The sequence below is a fragment of the Coenobita brevimanus genome, chromosome 52 (genome assembly GCF_032717465.1).
Source record: "Coenobita brevimanus isolate Jiangsu-jjx chromosome 52, ASM3271746v2, whole genome shotgun sequence".
Taxonomy (NCBI): domain Eukaryota; kingdom Metazoa; phylum Arthropoda; class Malacostraca; order Decapoda; family Coenobitidae; genus Coenobita; species Coenobita brevimanus.
The window spans coordinates 13,333,102-13,342,229 of record NC_137005.1 but is presented as its reverse complement, the minus strand read 5'-3'; the positions used below and the strand labels follow the sequence as shown (position 1 = coordinate 13,342,229).

Genomic DNA, 9,128 nt, shown 5'->3' with positions numbered 1-9,128 from the left:
GCCCATTTTTTTTTTTTTTCATGGTCTGACTATTGCTTTTTTTTTTTCCTGTGACAATTTAATTTAAATGACTCCTTTCCTGTTTCCAATACTACCAGCTTTCTCACTCTTTATCCAGCACTACTATTTTCTCAGTGTTTATGATGTCCTAGGGAGACTGTTTTTTGAGTGTGTGTGTGTGTGTGTTCTTACCTAATTGTTCTTACCTAATTATATCTTTACAGGAATGAGTCAAGCTCGTACTGTCCCGTGTCTTACACCATATTTATCGTACATATCCTTAAATTTCTGAATTGTTTTGGCACACACTATTTCATTCGGTAGTGCATTCCACTGATCAATTGCTCTGTTTGGGAAACTGAATTTCCTTACGTCTTTATCACCTCTCTTCTTATGCAGTTTTTTACAATGTCCTCTTGCTGATGCTTCCCCATAGGTTAAGTAATCATTTATGTCTATTTTCTCCTTCCCTGATATGCATTTATATAGCATTATCATGTCACCTCTTTTCCTTCTCTCCTGTAGTGTTGGTAGATTCAGTTTGTTTAGTCTTTCTTCGTAGCTTACATCCCTTAAGCTTGGTACCCAACTTGTGGTGGCCCTTTGAACTTTTTCGATCTTGTCTGTGTTTTTTGAGATGAGGACTCCAGACTACTGATGCATACTCCAGGGTTGGTCTGATGAATAATGTTATTATCCTTCATAGTATGTCTTCATTTATGTATGAGAATGCTGTTCTCATATGTGCAAGCAGTGTATACATGTTCCGTACCTACTCACTGATGTGGTCAGCCGGAGATAGTCTGTTATTGATAATCACACCTAGGTCTTTCTCTCTTTCTGATGTGTGTAGGGTTTAATTTCGTAACGTATAATCCCAATCAGGTCTTTTTCCACTTTTACCAAACTTGATTACATGACACTTATCCACATTGAATTCCATTTGCCGTATATTACTCCATTCATGAAGTTTATTTAATTCTTCTTGTAGCTCTTTACAAGAGTCCGTGTTAGTAATTCTCCTTTGTATTTTTGCATGATCTGCAAACATATTTAGATAGCTTTCATTTCCAGTGTTACTGTCTATATCATTTATATAACACTAAAAACATGATTGGTGCCAGCACTGAGCCCTGTGGTACTCTACTAGTCACTTCTTTCCATGATGAGTAATTTCCCCTTAGTACTGTTCTCATTTCTCTTTTTATGAGAAAATCTTGCATCCAACAATACAGTTTGCCTTGAATTCCTCCTTGATGGTACATCCATCCCATCCATCCATTGCCAGACGCCATGTATCCCAAATGGGGTGGCCAAGGGCTTAGAGTTAATTGTTTTACAGGGAGGGGCACTAATCTTCCACCAACCCCACTTGACACGTAGGGATGCCAACAGCATCTGGTGTTCCCAGGCAGTCACCCATCCAAGTACTAACCAGACCCAACGTTGCTTAACTTCACTGATCGGATGGGAAGCGGTGTACTCAACGTGGCATGGCTGTTGGCATAAAAGTCTTTGGTGTGGTACTGTGTCAAATGCTTTCTTCAAAATCTAAATAGATACTGTCCACCCATCCTTCTCTTTCCTGTATTGTGTCTGTTACTCTGTCATAGTAGCTCAACAGAGTAGTAACACATAATTTTCCTTTTCTGAAACCAAACTGTCTTTCTGTTATCATATTGTGTTCTTCTAGATTATTTACCCAAGATTTTCTTATAGGCTTTTCTAATACCTTGCTTACAACACTGCTCAGTGATACTGGTCGGTAGTTGAGTGGATTTTGTCTACTCCCTTTCTTGAATAAGGGGACAATATTTGCTTTCTTCCAAATATCAGGTAGTTTACCTTGACTCAAGGATTTCTTGAAAATTAAAAATAATGGTTTACTTAACTCCTTTGCACATTCTCGTAGCACCCAACATGAAATTTCATCAGGACCATTTGCTTTTTCTCTGTCTAATTTACTTAACTCCTCCTGTATTACTTTTTCTGATATTTGTATATCTGGTAGTATGTGTTTGCATGCATGTTCCACATAGTCCCTCTCAAAGTTTTTTTCTTCTGTAAAAACTGATTGGAAATTCTTATTTAGTGCTTCACAAATATCTTTCTCATGTGTATAGGTGATTCCTTCGTCCGTAATGGATTGTATTTTATCTTTTACTTTGGTTTTGCTTCTGATGTACTGTAGCTGTAAAATAGCTTCGGTTGATCACTACTTTTATTTAGGATATCCTCCTCAAACTGTTTTTGGGCTTCCCTCCTTATTCTTGTATAATCGTTTCTTGCCTGTTTGTAATTATTATATGCCCTTTCACTATTGTGTCTTCTGTATCTATTCCACAAGAAATCTCTTCTTTCTTTAGATTTTTTACGTTCTGTATTGAACCATTTCTTTATTTTCTTTTCTGCTTCTTTGTGCTGTGGGATGTACTTCTGGACTCTTATTTCATAAAATTCACAGAATTTTTTATATACATCATTTAAATCTTGTCCTCTAAGCTCCTGTTCCCAATCAATTTTTAAGAAGTGCTTCTTTAGGTCATGATAATTTCCCTTTTTATAGTTTAGGTTCTTTTTGTAACTTTCGTTGCTGTTAACTAGTCATATGCTATCCTGAAGTTGCAATTTAGTACTGCATGGTCGCTTTTGCCGAATGGAGGGTGATATATTAAACTGTCAATATCATTTTCTTGCCTAGTAAATATAAGATCTAGCATTGAGGGTACATCGAGTCCTCTTTTTCTGGTGGTTTCCCTCACATGTTGCGTTAGGAAAAACTCTTGCACGAGATCCAGGAGCTTTTGTGTGTGTATGTGTGTGTGTGTGTGTGTGTGTGTGTGTGTGTGTGTGTGTGTGTGTGTGAACAAAACTACTCAAAAAGTGTTCATCATATTTCAGCCAAACGTTGTGGAAAGATCGAAGGCTAGAGTATAAAGAACCCCCGTCCCCTTTTATTTTTGGAACAAAAGGGCAAGGTCACATCACAGACTAGGCCAAACAGTGACTTAGCCAAATCGACTTATGCAGTTATTTGTCCGAGGTAGGCCAAACATAAATATATATATATATATATATATATATATATATATATATATATATATATATATATATATATATATATATATATATATATATATACATATATATATATATATGTACATATATATATATATATATAGATAGATAGATAGATAGATAGATAGATATAAATATATTCAGGTCAAAGGAAGAACGAAGGTAATTTGACTTGAAGTGATTTAATGTTGAAAACAATCATTCAAAGATCAAGGTCACATGGAAAGGTCAGAGACCAAGGTCAAAGGCCAAGGTCATAATGTCAACCTGTGTGTTGCAGGTGTAAAAAACAATTAATATATATTTATCTGATTTGAACCAGTTTTCTTGGATGAGTTTAGAGTCAAACAAGGGAATGACCTACATTTTAACAGCAATAGGGCCAAGCTCATGGTCACATGGTGAGATCAACTTAAACAGTTTTTGTTTAATTCAAACAAAACCTTATGGAGGTGTTCACAGTAAGGTGAGAATAAAGACTGAGCTTGAAACCAGTCAAATGTCGCGTCACAGGGAAGGTGCTAGATCAAGGCCATGGCAAAGACGATTTAAACAGTTTCATTCTGATGTTAATCAAACATTCTTTTTGCGTTCAGGGCCAATCATCGCTGAAGGTACTTGATTCCGAGAACAATCAGCGAAGGTCAAATCAGAAAGCAGAGTCAATTGTTGATACTTTCAAACCAATATTTTGCACGAGGGGGTAATGCACTCTCTGAGTAATCCAACTTTTTATTTCTTTTATCAAGTTACTGTCGCACACTTCTGGTAAATTGTCCATCCTTGCTGCTTCCTATTTCCTTTACTTTCAATGTTCTTTGTTTTTTATTCTCCATTACATGACTGTTATCCTTTTATACTGTCACTCATTACAGCTTTAATCCTGATCTCTCAGCTATCTCATTGCTTACTTTCGTGTCCTTTCGTTCAAGCTGCTGTACATATAAAACTGTTCTTTTTTCAGTTCTCTTTTTTTGTTTCTATAAATCCTTGTCTCGTACACTTACACCCCAACCCCTTTTCATTTCACCCCACTCTCCTTGCCTCCTGTTTTATGTACTAATTCCTCCTTATACTCTGTCACTCCCTCGTCCTTCTACGCCATCTCTTGGTCAAGTATCTAACCAGTAAAGTTCGCTTTGTGAGTGCATTTCGAGCGAGCGAGCACCATGTTCATCTGCCATATAAACACTTGGTTGTTAATGAGATGATTAATGCCAGAAATGGGTGATGTCACCACCAAAACCTAGCAAAAACGTTCATGTAAATAAGAGGACTCTCTGATATTTAAGTGCTAGAGCTGATGCCCCCAAAACACAATGTTATGACGGATTATCTTTTTATTTGATTTCTTAGCTAATGCGTTCACCTATTACAGCCGATTACTCCCTTGGAAAAAAACGAGATTCCAAGAAGTTCTTACTTCTTTATAGATAAGTTTTTAGTTGATAACAGAATTTAATGAATGAATGAATATATCACATGCATAAAGGATTCTGTCTTTATTTCACATAAGAGTAAAGTTATTAGCTTCTGCTTAGCATGACGGTCAGATCGGGTCAGACCGGGTTGTGCCGGGCCGCTTATTTCCAAACTTAATAATCATCGTTCGCTCGCTTAGCTCGGCTCGTAATTAGAACATGGCGGCACGAGAAGGATTATCTTGTCTGGTATTTGCAGTCTGTGTGTTTGTGAGAGGCTTAATGACGGCGTGTGTGTGTGTGTGTGTGTGTGTGTGTGTGTGTGTGTGTGTGTGTGTGTGTGTGTGTGTGTGTGTGTGTGTGTGTGTGTGTGTGAGAGAGAGAGAGAGAGGGGGGAATATTGATTGGGAAGTGCTTTTATATTTTTGTCTTTGTACCTGATAACATCCATATGAAACAAAAAATCATGTGGGTGTGTTGGGAATAATGTTACTCTTTGTTATGGGAAGGCAATTTAATTTATACACATTTATTATGAGTGAAAGAAGTATTTATCAAGATGCATATGGTAGACTTCACTTTTTATATCTATTTCAAACGCTAGCATGATATCTCCTCTTAAAGAATTGCGAAAGCGACATAATCAAAAGAAGAACGAAATAAAGAAGAAAGTTTGCCTGTGGGAGTCTTGAGGCCTGGTCCATTTGGCGGATATGGACGACAGTTCTCTTGCTTTTGTGTATTCACTTAATGTTCCTGGATCCTAATCATATAAATATTTTTGATTGCAAATAGCGTTAGGATAACCGACAACGACGACGACAACGTTGATGATCATGCTGCTGCTGCTTATGATGATGATGATAATAATAATAATAATAATAATAATATAATCATCATCATAAAAATAATAATAAAAATAGTAGTAGTAGTAGTAGTAGTAGTAATAATCATCATCATCATCATCATCATAATAATAATAATAATTATCATCATCATCATCGTCACCATAATAATAAATGCATATGTTTAATCGATCTGATGGTATATTTCAACTGTATTCTGCATTTGGTTGCCAACCATCGTGGCCGCTTTAACTTCACTTCACTTGCACCCCCAGTGAAGTGGGTCGGGGTGTGGAAATCCGAAAGGAAACAACACGGAATGTGATGCTTTCACACCTTTTGGACCCGCAGCGGCGAGGTGGCAACGAGGCCTCGCTCTTAGAGGTGTTTAATTGACCTGATGGCATGTTACAACAGCAATAACATCAACAACAACAACAACAATAATAATAATAATAATAATAATAATAATAATAATAATAATAATAATGATGATGATGATGATGATGATGATGATGATGAGGAGGAGGAGGGGAATGACTGATGATGATGATGATGGTGATTATGAAAATCACATATTTGTACAGTACATCATTACCGTACGCAGGAAGCAGTCGCTGGAACACACCGACACAGTTAGACAGGATATACGTATATGGTGAGTTTAATGATTCGCACTAAATATCTCTATGGGTTTAATACTATGATTACCCCGAGGACGCCATTTTTTCCTTTAATCCTACTACTAATTGTTCTCGTTTTAGTTTAAGTGAGACCTCTTGCAATGGTGGATTAAGCATATGCTATACGTAATTCCTTCACTTAAAATGTCTTTCTTTTTTCCAGTGAAAATCGTCTGACATTAGGAGTAAAAAATGTAATAATAAATGCCCTCGGGTGAAGGGACTACGAGGAAAATAATGGCCTGAACTTGTTAAAAAATTTCGACTGAAAATACCGGCACTATTAAAAGTATCGCCATGTCTGTACAATGTTTCCTCTCTTCTTGCTACTAAGGGATGTTTTTCCTTTTTTCCCACCCATCCTTTCCCTTCTCTCCATCCTCCTCTCCCTCCTACTCTATTTATTCATTCCTCTCATGTCACTTTCATCATATATCTCATTCTTATTTTTTCCTGTCTCCTTTCCTTTTCCACTTTTATTTCACCCTTACTTTTGTTTTTCTGCATCGTCTCTCTCTCTCTCTCTCTCTCTCTCTCTCTCTCTCTCTCTCTCTCGCCGTCCCCATTATATCAGTCTATCATTCCCCTCTCCTATCTCTCCACTCTTTCCCCTCCCTCGGCACTATCTCGCCTACCTTTTAGTTTCCTCCTTCATGCAAAAAAGTGCACAGGGAAGGGCGGCAAAAATTAAAGTGGAACTGACAAGCTAGTATGAAAAAGAACAATTAAAAAATTTGAACTTGTACAACTTCTCCAGCCTGTGAACAACACTCTTATTTCATCTTTCTTACAAAATACTTTTTTTCAGTTTACGAGACCACTTTAGTGGCGATGGAATTATTGAAAGCTGCATTTTCCTCTGCCTTTGAATTATCTGTCGAAAGCTGAATGAAATCGTCTGGAGATAGCAAGAATGTAATGCAAAATACATCGTCGTATTGAATGGATTAATTTATCAACACGCACACTATATTGTTCTTGAAATCTTTAGACAAGTTTTCAGCTCTAGGAAGTTTTTTTCAAACTAGAAGAATGGCATATAATTTTCAGCACTTTCCTCACTCTCAGGAGACTCTGCTAAACTTAAAAAAAAAAAAAAAAAAGTGTTCTTTACGTAATTTTAATGAAGTTAGTTTAATTCACCAATGGTAAATTAAACTAATGCAGACACATTGGTAGTTTTTTCCTGTCAAATGCAGTGAAGTGTACGTTTTCGGTAGTCATAATCCTGTGAACTAATTGACTGGCGACTTGGTCTGCTGCACAGCAGCAGTAACGGCACTTCCCTTAACCCTTCAATCCTAAGATGTCTTTTGTTATTTAAAACTGTTAGTATTTATTAATTAATTAATTTATTTATTTACTTGTTTACTTATCTAATTTATTTATTTATTCACTGCTGATTCAGGAGACTATACTCATTTTACAGGAAACCCATAATGGCAAAGCTGTATGAACGCTACATTTAACCTGCCGCATCCCGACTAATTTCTCACCAATGACCCCTCCCCTCAATCCCGACCGATTTTGTTTTGTTTTTTTGGCTAAAACCTCCGCTTTTTATGAGAAACAATGGTAATTCACAAAAAAAAAAGTGCTCACCTGAGCTGAAGTCAACTGTACAGGTGACCCCTCCCCACACCTGGTACCGTCTTCTCTGGAGCCGTGCTGTGCTGTCCCGTTTTCTGTTGTAGCGGTAACTATTGCAAACCACTCAGAATAGGTATATAGTTGTTAATTTGGTACGAATTTATATGTAGTTCAAGAATGTATTGGTTTTCTCACAGTGTTATAAGTGATATAAGCACTGTTTCACTCACTGAACACATCAACATACTGCACCTTTCATGATGATGATACCTCCTCATCACTTCTACTCGTTTCTTCCTCTGGCACCATGTAATCTCTGTCCTGCACATCGTCATCGATTGGGGAACCACTCTCGCCTTGAATTTCGTACCATGGCGCAACATGTCTTTACTGGCCAGGTCACTGCTAACAGGTGAGTTTCTGAGACAATGGCGTGCGGGGGGGGGGTCACGCGGGGTCAGGCAGTGTCGCCGCCTGGCAGCAGGTAGAGGAATGTCTCCTACATATGCCTACCAAAAATCACCTGCAAAACTTGAAAAATGTGCAAATGACAGACCTTGCAATTGCAGAACGTATCAGTACGTCGATGGGTGTCAGCAAGAAAAAAAGTTCTGATGTACCCATACGTTGATGGGATGTGGCAGGTTAAACAGTTCAACAGGAAGACTTTCCTGAGCAAAATATAACAATTTCCAGAGTTATAATGAAATGGCCGATGCGTCATTGTTCAGGATGGGTTAAACAAGTGAGGGCGAAGGTACGGGGGAAACCCTCTATAGCTGAAGGTCGGTTATGGAGCATTTCTGAGACAGATGTTGTTCTGCTAGGTGCCACATTGCTGAACTCCTCTATCAACCCAGCAAATTTTTATCTCACTATGGTTTTCACGAATGAGTGTCAGAAGTTAGGATCTTGCAATAAGAAGAGCAATGTCTTTAACACATAAACGTCGCCTGAATTTAGAATCAAGTTCACGGGGAACTGTTAGAATTCACGACATAATAATACAAAAGGTTAAATTTCTGTTTACCTCCTTCCAGATTACCTAAGATGTGAATGTTCCCTTTCATCGTAGTACAAATAATGGCGTATTCTGTTGCAGGGTGCTATTATTGTCTGAGTTATAAATTGCACTATTAAAACTGGATGGACAAACATGTAGGTGAGTCACTAATTTACAGCAGCCAGGTTTGCAATACCTGAAGTGATGGGAAATGGTTATAAGGTATTCCACTATACATGGAGCTGTTAGCAATAAGCAGAAAGTTCAAACGACTTTAATTTGTTCTTCTTTCGATGTGCCAGAAGTTGAAACATTATTTTCGCTTTGGCATGCTTTACAGTATGAGTGATGTCATGTTGTCAGTCACTTATTATATTTCCAAAGAAGTTTTCCAGTACTGTATAAAAATTTCAGTTATGCTGCCGTTTCAACGCAAGAGATTGCCATATGTCTTTTACAGTAAGGTTCCCCTAAAATCAGAAAATAGTACCATGGCGATAACATTCCA

The 9,128-nt window shown here is 37.5% G+C and overlaps 1 non-coding gene across 1 annotated transcript; it reads right to left on the bottom strand.

Moving 5' to 3' along the window:
• Nucleotides 1–1,386: 1,386 nt before the first annotated feature.
• Nucleotides 1,387–1,505, bottom strand: LOC145400566 (5S ribosomal RNA). Its single transcript, XR_013897451.1, has one exon. It is a non-coding gene; the product is annotated as a 5S ribosomal RNA (ribosomal RNA).
• Nucleotides 1,506–9,128: the final 7,623 nt, after the last annotated feature.